An 18,491-nucleotide genomic window follows, 5' to 3' on the forward strand; every position below is an offset into this window, starting at 1 on the left:
AAAATTGCGGGTTTTGCGGGACATTTTGTAAAAACAAAAAAACATGATTATCTCAGCTTCTAGTGGTCGTAGAACAATTTTCCGGGTACGGCTGAACTCGTCTAAGCAAGTTCTACAACTTTGCTGTTGAATGTAAAATTTTAGGTCAAAGGTCAAGGTCATTTTTGGTGACCTGAAATTTTCAAACTCAAATTTGAAAATGTGCTGCATGATGAAAATCATTTTTGAGATTGCCATTCGATTCATCATGAAATTTTACGTATTATATGTCAAAATTGCGATGTTGATATTTTTAGTTTAATTTAAATAAAAATAAGAATATTAAAAAACGTGGTTTTTCGCACCTCGGCAGGCAGTGTCAACAATATAATCGTCTGTAACTTTTGTTCTGATGATTTTAGGTACTAAGTGGTTATGACCAAAGTTAATCTCCACGTCAAGACCAATCGATTGGTGTATATGTCAATGACCTTTAGTGACCTTGGGGTCAAAGGTCACCCAGGTCGGTGACCTGGGGTCACACGACCTAAATGTGTGATACGTACTTAGAAAGGTCTTGTCAAGAGGATAATTTTAGTCACTAAGTTTTTTACTTTACGTCTACTACAAATCGAATAATTATAATTTTTCCTAATTAAACGCAGAAGTTTAGGTAAAATTTATTGGATTTTAGAGATTACTCGCTTTGTGGTAGACGTAAAGTAAAAAACTTGGTGACTAAAATTATCCTCTTGACAAGACCTTTCTAAGTACGTATCACACATTTAGGTCGTGTGACCCCAGGTCACCGATCTGGGTGACCTTTGACCCCAAGGTCACTAAAGGTCATTGACATATACACCAATCGATTGGTCTTGACGTGGAGATTAACTTTGGTCATAACCACTTTGTACCTAAAATCATCAGAACAAAAGTTACAGACGATTATATTGTTGACACTGCCTGCCGAGGTTCGAAAAACCACGTTTTTTAATATTCTTATTTTTATTTAAATTAAACTAAAAATATCAACATCGCAATTTTGACATATAATACGTAAAATTTCATGATGAATCGAATGGCAATCTCAAAAATGATTTTCATCATGCAGCACATTTTCAAATTTGAGTTTGAAAATTTCAGGTCACCAAAAATGACCTTGACCTTTGACCTAAAATTTTACATTCAACAGCAAAGTTGTAGAACTTGCTTAGACGAGTTCAGCCGTACCCGGAAAATTGTTCTACGACCACTAGAAGCTGAGATAATCATGTTTTTTTGTTTTTACAAAATGTCCCGCAAAACCCGCAATTTTGAAAATTTTTAGTCAAAAATTTAGGAAAGTCGCTTCCAAACTAAGATGGTGAAGTGGTGAAAATCTCATATCGATATCTTCAACTTTGGGCGGGGTATGTGAAAACAGAAAGAATCAGACTACAGTAGTATTATCTGAATTTTATAATTATAAAAATGCTTTTAAGGTTAATGGGGGCTTATCATTAATTAATTGTTTTGTTGTTGCTCATTGCATTTTGTTTACTCTGGAGATAAAATTATTTCAATGAGTCAAAAAAGTCAAGCAAATCCCTCTATTCTTCATCCTCTTCATAATTTTCTTCACATTTTCTTTCTGCAAATACAATTTGCAAACTAAATGATATTTAACAATATCTATGACCTTTATTTAGCAATGGACCCCTTTCATAAGAAGTTTGATGTGTTCAACTTTTATAAGTAAAAAATATATGAAATTGCTTGAAATTAATATTACAGTTTAGTTTTAAATATTTATTATTTTTCATCCTGTATTTTTATTGTTTTTATCATCATTTAATAAGTACAGTTAACTTTAATTTATTTTTATTTTATTATTTATTTTTGTAATTTTCAAAATTTTCTTTATAGTTTGCTTCAAATTTAACATTTTCTATAACAAATTGATATTTGATACATATGTTACATAAATATTTTGAACCAACAAACATTTGATTAGTATATTGAATTTTAAAAATATAATGAAAGTCTCCAAAAACTGCTTCCATGATGAATGTGACGATTAATACAATGCAATAAAAAATTGAAAATTCATGACCTCAACGACTTGCGATTTTCGGCTCGCAAAGTTTTCTGTTGAGTTTTGTGTGGAAAGTAAGGTAAAGTGCGGTTGAATTTGGCTGCTGGCGGCGCATCAGATGTTCGTGTATTTAATTAAAGACGTGCGAGAAAATGAGTTTTTAACTGGCAAGCGGCCGTTTTGTTATTTAATGAAACCCAGCGCATGCATCACACTCGGCTGCATTTTATTTTATTTGGTGGCCGCAAGCTGTCTGTCTGTCTGCCTTTGAAAAGAAACTTTTATATTTTCGCCACCGCCTTTTCTTGCTCGCTAAGTCAATATTAAAACCGTGGCTGGGCAAAGCGCTGAGCGCGATCTGCGGTCGTGCCCGCGAGGAGAGGCAGATGAATTTGCTCTCGTTGTCTTTGGCTCTTTAATTTTTAGCCTTTTGCCTTTGACACGACAAGAGAAACGGATAAAAGGAGGAATAACATCAAAAGGAAACCAACAAACAATACGAGACTTTCGTTTGCGCGCGCTCCATATTGGCCTTCGCTGAATTCCCCGCCTCTGGGAGTGAAATTAATATTTGAGCTTTCGACCTAAAATTTAATTGCGAGCGGAGCCAAGTAATAAGAAAGCAATTTCGCGAATCTGAGTGAGCAGAATATATGCTATTTGCATTATATGAACTTGTTCTTTTGTCTTACTGACAAATTCAAAACAAGAATCCGAAAGTCTGTTCAAAATTAAAATGAAGCCTTTCAAGGCATGTTTTCGAAATAAAGCAACCCAATTTTTACGATTTCTATTCTCATTTTTTTTCTTAAATTGATGAGAACATGGGCACAGAACAATTAATATAATTTTGTATTTCAAGTTCCGACTTATGTTGTTTTTGGAGGGGAAAAAAATGTGAAATTAAAAATAATTTAATAATAATTCCAAATGCCATGGGTTACATGTTAAAATATGACCGTTTAAAAACTGATATTTGCTTAATTTTGTTGGTTCTGATCAGGTTCTGATGATATTCACATTCACGTTTTTTACTTCTGGATTTTATTAGGTACTAAATTATTTTTGTAACTTAAAATAAATTGAATTTGATTCGATGATTTCAGTAGGCAAGATTTTTTACATGATATTTTTGTTTTTGCAGAGGGTGCGATTAAATTTTTTTTTTTAAATATCATCGATTGTGAATTTGAGCAAAATTTAATTGTCTCATCTCCACTCAAAACACGCAAATTGCAAAACCAGTTTCGTCAAAATGTGACCGTCCCTTTCAAAAACAAACCTTCCGAGTTAGGAAAGGAATTTTCTTTTCTTTGGCAGCTTCCCGTGCCAATAGAAGGGAAATTTCAATTTGGAGGTGAGAGCCCTGGGCTCCATTTATTCAGCAGCATTTATCCGAGAGTACGCCGTGTTACAACTTGTGCCATTCAGGCGGAATCTCTTCTCTCTCTGCGACGTGTGTGTGTTTTTGCCATTGTGCAACTCTCGGGCAGGGGGCAGGGAGGAAACTCATTACTTTGGTCTCTCTCTTGTTCGGATGCGCGCGTTATCTCCTTTTATGCAGCCACACGTTGCAATTATTCGGCTCTCGCTTTCTTTCTTTCCTTCTATCTCGGCTACTTTACAGAATTTAATTTTTTGCGTCACTCGAGCGTTAAATGGCCCGGGGGGAAATCAGCGCTAATAAATTCGAGCGCGCGAATTTCGAGAGCTGGCGAGAGGTAATTTTTCACTCGCACTGATCGACGCGCGATGACAAGTTGTGTCATCTGGCGTGTCACGTGGCGCGCGTGATTGATGCACTTTGCACCCGCGCGACACAAAACTGCTCTCACTCGCCCCCGGGCCGCCCGCAGCGCAACCCCATCGCATTAATTACAAAACTCTGCCTCGCCTGCGACGTGCCCACGATAAATTACCAATTATTTTCAACGCCGAATCGCAATTTGAACTTTTTGGAGTTTGAAAATTGTTTTAAAAAATTACCAGAGCACAAAATTTAATTATGTTGGGAATACCTGTGCAAAATTGACTTGGGCCGGTATGATTTTATAATGATTTTATATTAATTTTGTTTAGGAGAGAAGATTTTATATTTGAATGTATGAAAATAATTTATTTTCGCCTCATCAGTCATCACCCACTATCCTGAGCAAAATTTAACTATTTTAACTAAAAATCTAGCAATCTGAACTGATTTGCTAATGTAAAGAGAGTGTAAATAAATATTTTTTGCAACAGTTTGAAAACAAAAGAATTTTTTTAAAGAAAATTTCATAAATTTTTTTCTCCTGGTTTTATTCTTCCAGATTTAAAATTAAAATATTATTCAAAAATCCCCCTTTGTCCACTTTTATCATTTACCTTGACAAGAAAGAGGGAGCAAAAGTTAGCCGAGGGTCCGTAAAAATAATTACGGGCGGAATAGCGCATAATTTTAATTACGCAGGGTGCAATTATGCAAAGCTCTTCTCGAGGGTGCAACACCGCCGGCCAATAAAAAACAACAGTCCCCCGTGTGGCTTTCGGTCAATACGGTCGCCACAGCCACTTGCGCTTTTGCCGAACTGTCCTCACCTTCCGGGATTTGCGGCTCCGAACCGCATAATCCCGCTTGTTTCTTTTTTTTGCACCCTCCTGAACGGCTCCTTTCACTTCAGCCAGGAGATTAACTTTAACCGCGCACGCCTAAGAAGATTAAAAAATCATTATCATAAAATTTCAATGTAAGTCTGCGTGCATGCAAATTAGAAGAAAAGTTAAATAAAGTGGAAAGCAGGCAGACTCCTCTCTCTTGCCGATATGCAAAGCAGCGAAGACACAGCACATCGGCTGATGGGAAAATGCTTTTGATGTCGGGAGCTTTTTTTTATAAATTCTACCTTTTTAATTTACAGCTGCTTTTTTCAGAGAAAAAATATTTAAATTTGCATACGCAGTGCTTTTTATTAGCCGCGGTGGCTTGCTCATAAATATTTCACAACGGCGCGGGGCGAAAAATTCTCTAACTGCGGAGAGAGAGGGATAAAGTCGAGTGGAATTCGCAGCGCAGGGGAGCGAGCGAGAAGAAAAAAGAGAAAGAAGAGCGGCCATGCACGCACGTGTACCATGCGTACGACCATTCATTTATAGCTTTTTTATTTGCACGTGAATTATTTAGTTGGCTGTTGTCTCTGTTCTTCTGTTGCATACTTCCAAGGGGCTCCCTCTTGCAAAACATATAAATAAATAGGGTCGAGGGCCAGGGGCTCTTCACAATCACAAAAGCAACCACAGTTCAGTAAATTTCAAAGAATTAAAAACATTTTTCTAAATAAAACATAATTTTGATTTTTTTGTAAAAGGGCATATTGCAACATAAATTATGCCATGGAAATACTAAATCAAAACTTCCATGTTCACATTTTCTGTTTTTGTCATTTTTTCTATGCTAGTGCTAGGAAAACAAGTATAAAAAGATTGTTATTATTATAACCAATAACTTAAAACACTAATTAATAATTTCACTCTGCTTCCAGTCATACCCTGAATAAAAATTTATGTGTCTTATTGGTCATTAAACATTGCTAAATGTTTTTTTTATTTCTTGCCGATGAGCGAAGAGCCCCGGCCAGATTCAAAGAAAGCCACTTACCCCCTGCATATCTGGATAAAAGCTTTCTGCTTTCTCTGCTCGTGGGGCAGGCAATAATATTTCAGATTTATTATTCGGGATGATATTTATGATGTTTGTCCGCAAACTAAAAGCCGCAGCGTTTCATCTAATGAAATGAAAGGGGTGACTCTGCCACCATAAACCAATGCGGCTGGAGCACAATAAAAACCGAGTCGTAATAACGCGCGCGCGAGACGCTTTGGCGTTTTGTGCACGTGAAACGAAGCGAAAGGGTGTTGCCGGTGGCTCTTGAAATCACAACAACAATGCACGGGTGATGAGCGCGGGTGTTCGGAATCATTGTTGTGGAGTGGCCTCTCATAGCACAATCCAGCTGGAAATGAAAATTAGCCGTATTTTGACTCGTGATTTGCCACCATTGTGTGTGCAGCAGAAATTCCGTCGCAACTTTCGGGGTCGTCTGGTGCAATCACAGTTTGCCGAAATTTGCTTAGCGCGGTTTGGTGCTCGGCCAAATTAAATTAAAACTTGCGTGTCCGAAACTGCAAATTAATTTCATTAGGGTGGGAGGGGAAAAAGCGCTAGGAGATGTTCTCTCGTTTTTGGGCGTTTTGGCGCCGGTTGCCAAGGGCGGCGTCCGAGCTTAATTAAAGCTCAAAGCCCCTCGGCTCAGATGTTAAATTGCAACGCGTATGTGTGTCCCTTGCGGTGGGGCGGCCGTGAAATGACCCGAAAGACTACCTTCCAGCCGCCAGCTTTTCTCTAATTTCGTATAGCCGGGCACAGAGGTGTTTGCTCGTCGGGTACTGTCTTTGTGCAAGTAACGCGCTCGTGGCTCACTTCAAAGTGCCACTTTAAATAAACAAATAGATGTACAACGTCCTTTGTTTATGAATTATAACAACCCACACACCGGCCGAACGGCTGCACTTGATAACCCTTTGCTTGGCCATTCTTTGCTTGTGCACAAGCTTGATTACCTCATAGTTTGACACAGTCATTTAAGGGACTAACTTATTATAGCTTTAATTAAAAAAAGAAAAAAAAATTGGGATACAATTGATTATGATAAGAAGTAAACCGTTAAAGGCTTCTTCCTAACAAAGTCTGCAAAGTTGCAGAAAAAATGAATTAATTATATAATTGAATTTGAATTAAATTATTGATTGATATTATATGATATAATAATTCATAATAACGTTAATAGATTACTTCATTCATTTCTGGGCAAGAGATCAATTAGCTCAAAGGTGAAGCTTTCCACTATACTCTGCAAAGTTGATGCTGGGATTATAATATATTAATTTACAAAATTTAAAATTAATATACCTGTTTTCATTTTACTTCATTGTAAGTAGAGTATAAAATATAAAAAATTAAATAATTATTATATTAACCTAAATTGATTAAACAATTATTTCCAGGTATATCAATTTAGTAAAATAAATAAAATAAATTTAATAAAATTGATGGTAATTTAGAATTTAAAAATTTTTAGTCTTTATTTTTAGCTGTTATTTTTTTTATTTGATATTAAATTATTAAAAAACAAGAAAATTTTGATTTATTTGAGAATTGATTTAAACTGGTGCATCTTGACAAAAATTAGAGATTCCCCCCAAGTGAAAGAGTCCTTTTTCTTTTTTTTCATTTTAATATTTTGAAAGTTTTTTTCCATTAAAACGTCTCCGACCACTGCAGCTGCGGGACATCCCCTTTCCTATTTGGTTAATATAAATACGTGATTCATATCTACTTTTACTTGGTGCTCTGGCTGACACTATTTGCATAAGGGGACGGATAAAAATGTCAAGAGTACACTCTTTTTCATTTTTTCTTCTCTCTCCCGTTGCTGCTGCCGCTTCCGGGTGCGCGCCTTAAGTGATATTGCGCTTAAATTTTCCGCAGCTTTCGCCCGATAAATAATGCCGCACGAGAGGAAAGAAATCTGTGAAAATAATATTTTTTTTCTATCTGCTTGCGGAGGATAAAGAAGCGAAAACGGGCCTTTCTTACTTTATCAGTGGCGCAACGGAGATCGCTGATCAAATAATGGATGAAAAGGTGCACGCGTGCCGCAGAAAGGGTGTATAGAGAAGAGAGCGCATTTGGCCAATGAAGCGCGACGCAAAAGCTTCTCGGCGAGCGGCGAAAGTAGGAGCGGGCGAACGCATCCTTGGCGTTTGATTAGTCTGGAGATGCGAGGTCGGCCGCAGAATGGCAGTTCACCAATCTTCCCCGAGACCAAATGGGGTTAGTTTCACACTCGATTTGCTCTGCAAAGGAGCAGGAAAAGGAAAGAAGCGACTGCTCTGAAGAAGTCGGGCCCTTTCTCGGCCTCCTTTCACTTTCTGATTTGATGACGATTTCTGCCCGGATTGATAAAATGACAAATTTAATCATCCAAGAACTTTGATCATACACTAAATAATGGATATATTAAATAGTCGTTAAAACAAAAATTAAGTGTTAATTAAAAATATAATAAAAGGTGGCAAAATGGAAAGTTTTAATGCTACGAATAGAGGAATAAAATACAAAATTTTAAATTAGGGTCAAGTAGACAAACAAAATATATATTGTTAGTCTCTTTTCTAATCGGAAATTTTAAAAATAATTAATAAGAAGGAAATTCAATTTTTATTAAAATTTGCTATACGTCGCTAATTGCAAGAATTTTTTTTCCATTCTGTATGAGTAAATAAAATTTTCAGTCCACGATTTTGGAAGGAATCTATATTTTTATTCCTTCGGGGCCTTCCCAAGTTTGATTGCCGAACGTACTTAGTAAATTACGACGCAGAGGGTTGGAGATGCCAAGAGCTTTTTGTTTTTCTATTGACATTTTATTCAGCCCCTCTTTCTTCTGGTAGTGCTCTGGCGAGATTCACTCCATCTCTATTCTCTTTCTTGCTCCGTGCGGCCGCAACATCACATAATAGAGAAACTTTTGCCCTTTTTGGCGTCGGCTACTCTTACTAGGCATATTGGCGAATAATACGCCCAGAACCGTCTCTGTTTGCATGCGGCTCAAACGCTCGAGACAAAATATTAAAATGCTTATAACGAGTTTTTTTGTTGTTTTCAGCTTTGGCAGAATTTTTATGACGGCAAAGAAATTTAGCAAATTTGACGCTTCGCAAACAACGCTTTAACTTTTGAGGAAACCACAGATTCTACTACAAGCCCGCGCAGTCTAGACGGTCTCAACTGCGCCGCAAATAGCCTGAGTTTTTCTCCCTGCTGTCGATGGAGGAAACAAACATTCTCGGTTCGGCCAATCGATAAATTAGCTCCTTTTCCATCTTAGCTCTCCGTGACTCATTTACCAAAGAGGCTTAAGAACTGCTTCTTCTGGAGTGATGCAGAAAGTCGCGGCCGTTTTTGCATGGAAAAGGAATGTGAGATCAAAGCAGAGGGTGCGAAATGTTTTGCACCTCAGCTCGATTGCGCACTCTGCTTAAAATTCAGCAGCAGCCGCTCGGCCAACAAAGAGCAAATGAAGCAGCGCATTGAAATTCAGCAGTCGGCGCGCATTAGGTGTAATAATGTGCCACCTCAAGAACTTGTTTCCATGTATATCAGGCCAATGTCAAACAAAGCCCTTTCCACAAAGAGAGACTTTCTCCTTTTCTCCGAGGCCCAGGGATTAAATTGGAAATTCACCCAAACTTTTGCGGTGAAGCTCCTTTTATTATTTGTTCCTAATTTGTTTCCACGCACTGAAAATCTCGAGGGCTTTTGAACAAATTAAGCAATGCTCTTGCCTCATTTTAATAATGTGACCTGGGCACACTATCGCACAAAGGGCCACACTGCTCATTCGCCGGCGCGGTTGTGTGCTTTCTGTTCAAACAAAAACACACTGCAGCAGATTTGCCGTGTGAGAGGAGTCGTGTGCTTTGTTTTGTCTCTCTCTCGGTGCTGCTGAGGTGTAAATATTGTTTCAGCGTCGACGGATTCCATTAATGCCGCTATTAATTTAAATTAAACAAATATCTGCGGTCTAATTCCGTGCCGCTGTTGCCAACAAAGTTGAGAGCGAGTCAATATAATGCAGCAAAGTCGCTCTAGCTCCCGCAGTGGCAAGTTTAAATAACTTTGCGTTTTATTGTTATTAAAGAAAGCGCACGTGTGTACAAGACGAGGAAACAAGAATCGTAAAACTGAACAACATAGCTCGACGCGTTCGCATAATGCACACGGTTTATACTGCAGTGCTTCTCGTTCATTTGAAGTAAAAAGCCATATAGACCCGCAAGATTAAAGTGGTTTTCGCCGTACCAAATTTTCAAAGAAAGCCGGTTTAGAAATTTTTGGATATCGTAAGATTTTCTGTGTCACTTTACATTATTGGTTCTAGGGTTAACTCGGAGAATAATCTGATTTCTCCAACTGCTAAAGAAAGTGCCAATTTTCTTCCAATAATATGTATAATATATATAAATTTAATGCCTCTGAAGTACAACATTAAAGGCTATTCAATTTTTACATTTTTTGTTTTAAATTCAAAGAATTTTTATGAAATAAAGTCTGGAAATTAATAGAAGTCAATATAGTACAAAATAGACCCCATAATGGCAATGTTTACATTTATTTATATATAATGTTTTTTCAAATTATGAATTGATAAGAGTTTTGAAGAAAAATTTAAAAATTGAGATTTTTTTATTACTCTCATTTTCCAGGGAGAAGACTGGGGAAAAAGAATTACAATGACTCAATATGAAAATTTAATATAATAAATTTAATATATAAAATTTAATACCAAAATTTAATAAATAATAAAAATTAAGATAATAGATAATTCATTCCCCTGGTAAGAACAATTAATTAAGTTTACATTTAATCTAACAATAAGTTTTATTACTATTTTTTATTTTTACTTTTTATTGATGATTTTTTTCTGTGATTAGAAATTTTAAAGAAAAAAGGTTTGCATAGAAAAATGTATTAGTTATAATTATTGTTAGTTCTCTTTGAATTGATTTCAGATTGGAAAGCCCTAAATTTTATTCCCAGACACATCGACGGAGTGTATCTTTTATCGAGGAAACGTCTAAATGTCACACAGCCTTTCAAACTTGTCGGTCGGACACACGGCTCTGAAACATTAGAGCAAATTCTAGGCGTTGCGCTGTCAATAAAGCGCAAAACGGATCAAGCGTGTTCCTTTTCCACTCAAGGTGTGCGTCAAAGTCCCAGCAGCCAGCGGCCTTAAAACAAATCCCTCTTTTTCTGTCTTCCATTCGCAGTAAATCAAATTGAAGAAAACACTGAAAGTCACTCACGCGCCGGCAGCAGCATTGACGATCAAAAAAGAAGGCAAAGACCAACGAACTAGGCCACCGCGCTGCAGTCGCGCGTCCGGCAGGCTGCATAAGTTGAAGTCTCGCAGGCGCTCTCTATTTAAAAAGCATCTCCGCAATATGATGGTATTTAAGTAGGTGGGCAATTATTGGTCCATTAGGAAAGGCCTTAAGGGGGCGACAAAAGTGACTGCGGGGGAGGCGAAGGAAGGGCTTTTAGCGGGAACGAGTTAAGAGCGGGGACAACTTTTTGCGCTGCTCCTTCTCAGCGCCAACTTTACTTTCTTTTCCCATAAAGCACAGGATGGAAAAATCCGCCCTTCATCTTTTCGGGCGGGCGAGATCTAGTTATAATAATGAGTTCTCTTTCAAGTCCACAAAGAAGGCGAGAGTTACTTTGATAGAAAATTTAGGCAAACTTGGTTCTCCGTTGTAAACAAGTATTCTGATCACCTCTCTCTGGCGGAAAATGGAATTTCCAAATAGCAGGACGGGCTTTACAAAAAAAAAAGAGGAAAAGAGTCTGGTGAGAGAGGGAGGCGTTTGTACAGATGCCGACGAGAGAAAGAGACTTTGTATCCAATTCCTCAAACCCCAACAAATGCACTTGTCTCGCACAAAAAGAGGATAAAGCGGCACAAAAGGGCAAAAACCGGCGAGTTGTTTTGCAGCAAAAAGCGGCGGGTCCGTCGAAGAAAATATAAAAAAGAGGGATGCTGCTGCTGCGTGTTGGGAAGGAGATTTCGTCGGCTAGCTGCGCGAACATGGAAACACAATTGTTTGCTGTAAGGGTGAGAACCTAAATGGATGTAAGCAGCCAGCTGGCAGCTCTTCTCGGTGAAACGCGAGCGTCGGGCAAGAAATAATAATTCCGTTGTGCGCACAGGGCAGCTTATTCTGTCCACCACGGTGATTCCATTAGCCAGGTCAACAGACCCTCGGCGAAATGTATCAAATTTTATATCCAACGCGGCGACGAACAAACAAACTTTCGCTAAAAAAACCACACTTCGTGAAAAAATGGCTCGGGAAACTTTCCCAGAAGGAAATCGATAGGCGGTCTTTAGACTATTTTGTAGAAGAAAAGGCAAAATCCATCAATGATTCAGCTCTCGGTACTACTTCTTGGCACTCGAGCCGCCTTTCCCATTTTATTATCGAACCCCAGGCTGCCTGCAAAAAGAAATAATCAAAGATTCAATTTCCCCCTGCTTGTTCTATCGCGTTTCTTTCTCCTGCTTTTATTATTTCTCCGGCGCCCTCACCTATAGCTTTTTTCGGCCGGTTATTGCGTGTGAGTGCGCGGCGGCGGCGCAATATATAAATCGCTCAAGATGCACTCGCCAAGTGCAGAGGAAATCCTACACCGGATAAAGTACTCTGCGTTCGTCTAGCTGCAGATGAACAGCAATAAGTGACCCTCGGGAAAATAAATAATGTGTGGTAATGCATTTCTGGGGGCTGGAAAATGTTCGAGGGCATTTCCATTGGCTGCGCTTATTATTTTATGCGTTTTATTGCCTCGCCAAGCAAATCTGCGGAAAGCCGAATTTTTATTACCACCCTGACAAAAGGGAAAAATAGCCATTTCTTTGATCTATTTAATTTGACAGGAGGTGAAATTTGAATCCGAAGCACCAAATCGAGCGAAAGATGAAAAATCTCCTCCACTTCCAGCAGTCAGACGTATATTCGCATTGCTGGTTTGATCTCTGGCTCCAGCAAGCAGGCCATAGCGAAATTCTGCTTTGTCATTTTACTGATGACTCCACTCTTTTTGCTGTCACAAAAGCGCTCCGTTTCAAATTTCGTTCACGTCTCACTAGGTATTCGCTCGAGAGACCATCATAAGTGGACATCAAAAGAAAAGCGGCGACCTTACATGCATGTGATGCATGCATACAATCAAAATCTTTGTTCATAAATCTTTAGAGCATTTTAATTTTTATTTTTTACTTTTTCAATATTGAAAATATTCAATATTTAATAGAGTAAATTATTTTTTTTAAAAATTAGGCAATTTTATATAATTATATAAAAAATATTTATTGATTGCGATAAATGCGACAATGGTGAGTAACGAAATTTATTTGTTTACTGAAAATAGCGGGAAGGATGGATAAGAAGAGACGTTTTTATCTACGGTGAGATATTCCCATTTTTTCTCCGAAGTTGAATCCAATTTGGCATCACGTGAGCACATAACTCAGCATCAGCGTGGCAGTTGAGGTGCTGCAATAAATATACTGCAGCGCGCGGCATCCGTTTTTCGTCTCTGCTCTGTGAGTGCCAAGAAGAAAGAAGAGGCTTTGGAACGTGTGCAACGGGAAGAACAAAAAGAAATATTGCACCGAATAATGCGACCGAGTGAGAAGCTCAAAAGTGGCCCTCTCGCACCACATGATGAATTGTCTGTCAAAATAATGCAGCCGCGCAATTTCGTCCGTCGTCGGCCGGAAAGTGGCCGCCGGAATTTTTATATGAGGCGCGAAATGCATTTCATTCCATGTGATGGAAAATTCCTCGCTGGATTCGTTTTGCTAATTTGGCGGGCGCCGCTTGTAAAAGGGTGCAAGTAGACAGAGTCTTATTTGATTTTTATCTGGCGCGTCCAATTTATTTATTCGCGCAGAGTTGGCGCGAGAATGCATTTGACACGCAGGCAGGGGGCAAGCTGATAAATTGAGCTTCGGCCGGCAATTAACAAAGCTAAAACGGCGGCTTTCCATTTGTCTGCAGCAGCGCAGTGGCAGCGAAAGGTACGCTTGGTACTGCACAGTTGGACGTGCAAATAACTAATACGCTCGATTACGTTGATTGCTATTTTGTCAATATTACCTGCACACACAAATAATCCCCGTTGCCGCCGCCGACACCGTTCCAGGAGGCCTGACGCTTTGTTGTTTTGTGAGAGTGCGAGAAATAGCCTTGCCGTTCCCAGAATGGAAAAAAGAGCATGTGGCCTTTTTCACATTATTTACAAAAAGAGAGCTCTATCCAATTCGATTAATTGGCACTTTTGGTCAAAAATTCTATTTGCGTGGTAAAAAAGAAGCAATACAATTTTTATTTATTTATTTATTTTAATACAATTATTATTATTAAGCTGCATTTAAAATTACTTAATTATTTAAGTAATTGTAAATGCAGTATTTAATTATTCAAAACTAGTAACCATTAATTACTTTTGGATATAAATTTTTGCAATGCTTTATTTATTTTTATGATAATACTCCTCATACAATATATTTTGAATCTCGGATGAATAAGCACATATTGCCATCGTCATTTTATTGGGGTAATCCGCGCATCCCATACGTTTCAATTTCCATTGGGGATAATACTTGTGGTGCACGCGTCGTCACCCCGCCGACTGGAATAATAATTAAAGCTCAACGCAGGCAGCGCCGCAGAGCCGATAAATAAAGCACTTAACTCTCGCGGCATAGGTGCGCTGCCGACAATAATTCAAGGGCGCATTGCAAGTGACTAAGTAACTGACTGTAAGCACTCGAGCAGGGGGAGATACGGAATAATCTCTTTTCATCAGACAATTAAAACAATAATTTTAATTTAGCGCCGAAAGGGGTGGCAAATTCTCAACAACGGAGAGTGAGATGCTGCGATAAAAGAGCTGGAATTGAAACGGCCGCATTCATTTGCATACCAACAGGCCCTTCCTTTAATTTCCTGCCCGCCTATGCAAATATGTTTACATAGTTACTTTATGTAATTACGTTTGCTAGGTATATAGTGAGAGCAGGCTCGCGGAGATAAAGCTTGGAGATGAGTAAAAGCAGTTTAATTAATTTCAAAGCTAATTCCACCTCGTCTTTCTTTCAGTCAAAGGTAGAGAAAAGTCTGCCGCCTCTCATATTTAATGAGATGCACCTGCCGTTCCCTGGAGGGACCAAATTTCACGCCCGCAGAAGGCAGGGATTGTTTCCCATTTCAGGGATAATCCCCTGGCAGATAGACAGCCGGCAGACCAAAGGTGCGGGAAATAAATAAATATCACGCAGCGGCCACACCAAAGTGGCTTAGTTCGTTTCTCTCGCGAAAACGAAACGGCGACGCCTCTAAATTCTAAGCCGCTTATCTTTATGCAAATTTATCGCTTGTCCACAACCGGCCATTTCTTTAATTACGTCTGCCCCCCGGCAACTTTAATTAAAATGCTTGTTTGCGCTGCATCACAGTTAAGTAAGTTGGGTTGGTTTCGCGCGATGCTCCTGAGGTCTGGCAATTAAAAGCTTACACGCTTGATGCAATTGCCTGCCAGTCTTGATAACGTTTCCTTCTTTTGTGAAATTTTATTTGTTCAGTGACCACTTGAAAATGAGTTTAAATTTAGAAAATCCAAAGCTTAATAAAATTCTCCTTTCATTCTATTAAATTTCAAATTTTTCTACATATTAATAATGGGAGACCAAACTGATTGTGAGATCTGTGCTGTGGCGAACCAAGCTTTGGAAGTGGCGCTAACCAGAGAGGAGAAGCGCGAGCCCTCTCGCCGAGCTCCCGGGAACACGGTGCACAAGCTCGCTTAGTTGTTCCCCAGTTCGCTAGATCACAGCACAGGACGGCCGGAAAATTGCAGGTGGAAAATTTCACAGCTTTCTTATAAAACCTTTATTTTTTTACTTAATATATCCATCCCTCTTAATAATTACTAAACACAATAATAATGTTAAAAACTTGTTTTTTTTTTTTTTTGCTTTGTCGTGAACATATCATCATGAATATTCACTCTTTAAAATATTTGCTTAATTTTTTTAATATAAAAATATTTTGTGCTCAAAAACTAAATTCCAAATCACAAAATATTTCATTCCATCAGAAGTGTTGAATTAAAAAACATAAGAGTTCATCGCACTCATGAAATATTCCAAAGGTAATAAATGAATAAAATAAACAAAATAAAGACAGCTAATAAAGATGAGAAATTCGGCAGAGTGCACAGGACAAAGAGCATAGGGCGGCCGTTCGTTATGTTTGATGTCAAGGTGCGTGATGAATCCACACCTGTTTGCTTTTTCTCCGCGCTTAAGAGGAATCAAAATTATTAAAATAAAACATCACACAATGCTTCCTAGAGGTGCTGACTGCGAGTAGCGACGCGGTGATTTCACGCGCTCACCATATTTACAAAGCAATCAAGGGCGTGGTGCACAAACAATTACGAATTAACGGAGGCGCAGCCCTCGCTGCCTCAGCCGCCAGGTGATTATTTTTGAATATTCCGAGGTGCAATAAACTTCAAATCGGAGCAGCCTCGTTATACCAGCATGGGACGATTTCCAGCCGGTATTGATTCGTCCAGACTGGAGAGTGGAAATGGCTGAGAGAGACGATGAAATTCGCGTTCACAGAGAGAGCGAAATTTTTACATCAGAATGCACAGCGCACAGCTCAAAATGAAATTAAACGCGGCCCGGCCGTGCGTTTGACGTTTGCTGCTGAATTTTTCGAGCGGCAAAAACGCGATTAATATTCGTGGCGCGTGGTCTGGTGCAAAAATTTAAACAATTAAACAGCTGTGCGCGGCCGGGCATCTCGTAAGAGCAGTGATGCTGGTGGACTCAAAAAAAAGTTTTTGGCTCCCAGTGCGGTAATTGAGTTTAAGAGAGGGTGGGGGAAATAATGCGTTGCCACCGTCATTAAAAGTTCAGACGGCCGGCTCACTTATTCTAATAGAGCCCAACAATGGTACGCTTGGGCATATTATTCGCATTTATATTCAACATTCAACTTGATCACTTTCATATTTTACAAATTATATTGGTAAAAAATGACTAATTTTCACGTCAAAGTAACATTTAGGCTCGTACAGATTATAATAATTTTTATGCCAAATCCGCCAAATCCTGAATTTAGAGCAAATTAAATGTAGTAAATCTTATAATTTGACACCCTATTTGCCAATACAAGTTTATTTTTCTCATTTTTTTTCAGACACTGCAGGTTTGCAAGGTTATTATAGAAGAACCAGCAGACCAGAAGTCACCTCTTGAGGTCAGTTATCTTAAATTTTTTTTTCTCTACTATAAGGTTTGTACGGTTTCGATTTTCAATAAATAAATAAAATTATTCATTATTCATCTCGACTAATTCATTTTAAACAATAATGCTGAAATATGTATAAGCTGCGGATAAATAAGGGAAAATGGTTGTTGGAAATTATCCTTCCGGTTTTAATTGTTGGATGTTAAGGATATAAACATTTGATATTTTATGAGCCATGTTGGACCTACTCTAAATTAAAATAAATGACGTTGGCAGCTCTAGCAACATAATGATCACTGCGTAAACGTTTTGGTGCGCGTCTGCATTTGCAAGATATTATAATTCCAGCAAAGCGCAGGCAAACTTTGGCTGCGGCTGCTTTATTGGCGAGCCAGTTTGCTGTTCCTGCGCGACCGCACGAACCGAGAGAGAGAGAGAATTATCATACAAAAGCCTGCAAAGTGCCGACGAGAGAGAGAGAGAACCGGCAGGTCGGTCACTTGCAAGAAAGTTTGGTCGGCGGGCAAAGCCCTAAAGTGAGCGGCTTAGCTTTTGATATTGTGCAAGGCGCAAATTTAATAATGATCGAGAGCAACCGGCTGACTACGCGAGAGATGAGGCCAAACTCAATCCCCCTCCGACTTTCTTATTCGCACACTCTCGGGACGCGCGGCGTTTTAATAAAATAATCCATCCGCCTGTCTGGCTATGAGAAATTTGGTCCCTTCTCTCGTCATTTGTCAGTCAAATGGGGTGTCGAAAGAAAATTCGCGTGAAATTGGATGAAGGGCCTAATCCCATTCTTTCCATGGACCTTCTCACCATACCTTTGATGTAAAAAGTATGAGATTTCTTGTAAAAGTTGAAAATGAGGAAAATGAGTTGAAAATGAGGAAATGAAATTCCACGCAGTATTTTCGCACTGCAAAGCACATATGGAATAATAACAAACGTGCTTTGGAAATAGTGCGGTTACACTCTTGAACTGAATCACTATACATAAAGCCCTCGGAATTTGAGATGATTTGTTTTGATTTTATAGTGATTTAAAAATAGCATTATGTAAAACTTGTATTAATTAATAAAAAATAGCCTATTTTTATATATTATAAATTATATACTCCGATTGATTTGCATTTCAAAATTAATTTATGTTAATTTCTGCTATATTTTAGTAAAATTATTTATATTTTGTTAAATAATTTTTTTAACCAAGTTTAAGTTTCTAAACTCAAGGACACAAAAATAAAAAACTAACTATAATTAAAATTGTAAAATAATTCAATCTTCTTATACGATCATGAAATTTTACTATTGAGAAGCGCAACAGCTAATAGTCACGATTGGTTGGTACAAAAATTATTTAATAAAACTTTAACAGTGTTTGTAATTACATTCAATTACAATAATGCAATATAAATTTCCATCGATATTCTTTAAAGCATTGATTTATTTTGTAAAAATCGTTGGCACACAACTAAAGATGGAATAGCAATGTTTGGATTTG

General features: G+C 38.3%; 1 protein-coding gene across 2 annotated transcripts in view; it reads right to left on the minus strand.

The window, feature by feature from the left end:
* LOC132203708 (semaphorin-2A) overlaps nucleotides 1-18,491 on the minus strand; it is a 292,313-nt gene that overhangs the window by 172,542 nt on the left and 101,280 nt on the right. The window lies entirely within an intron of this gene.

Source organism: Neocloeon triangulifer, unplaced genomic scaffold, assembly GCF_031216515.1.
Source record: "Neocloeon triangulifer isolate White Clay Creek 2 clone unplaced genomic scaffold, ASM3121651v1 ptg000017l, whole genome shotgun sequence".
Lineage (NCBI taxonomy): Eukaryota > Metazoa > Arthropoda > Insecta > Ephemeroptera > Baetidae > Neocloeon > Neocloeon triangulifer.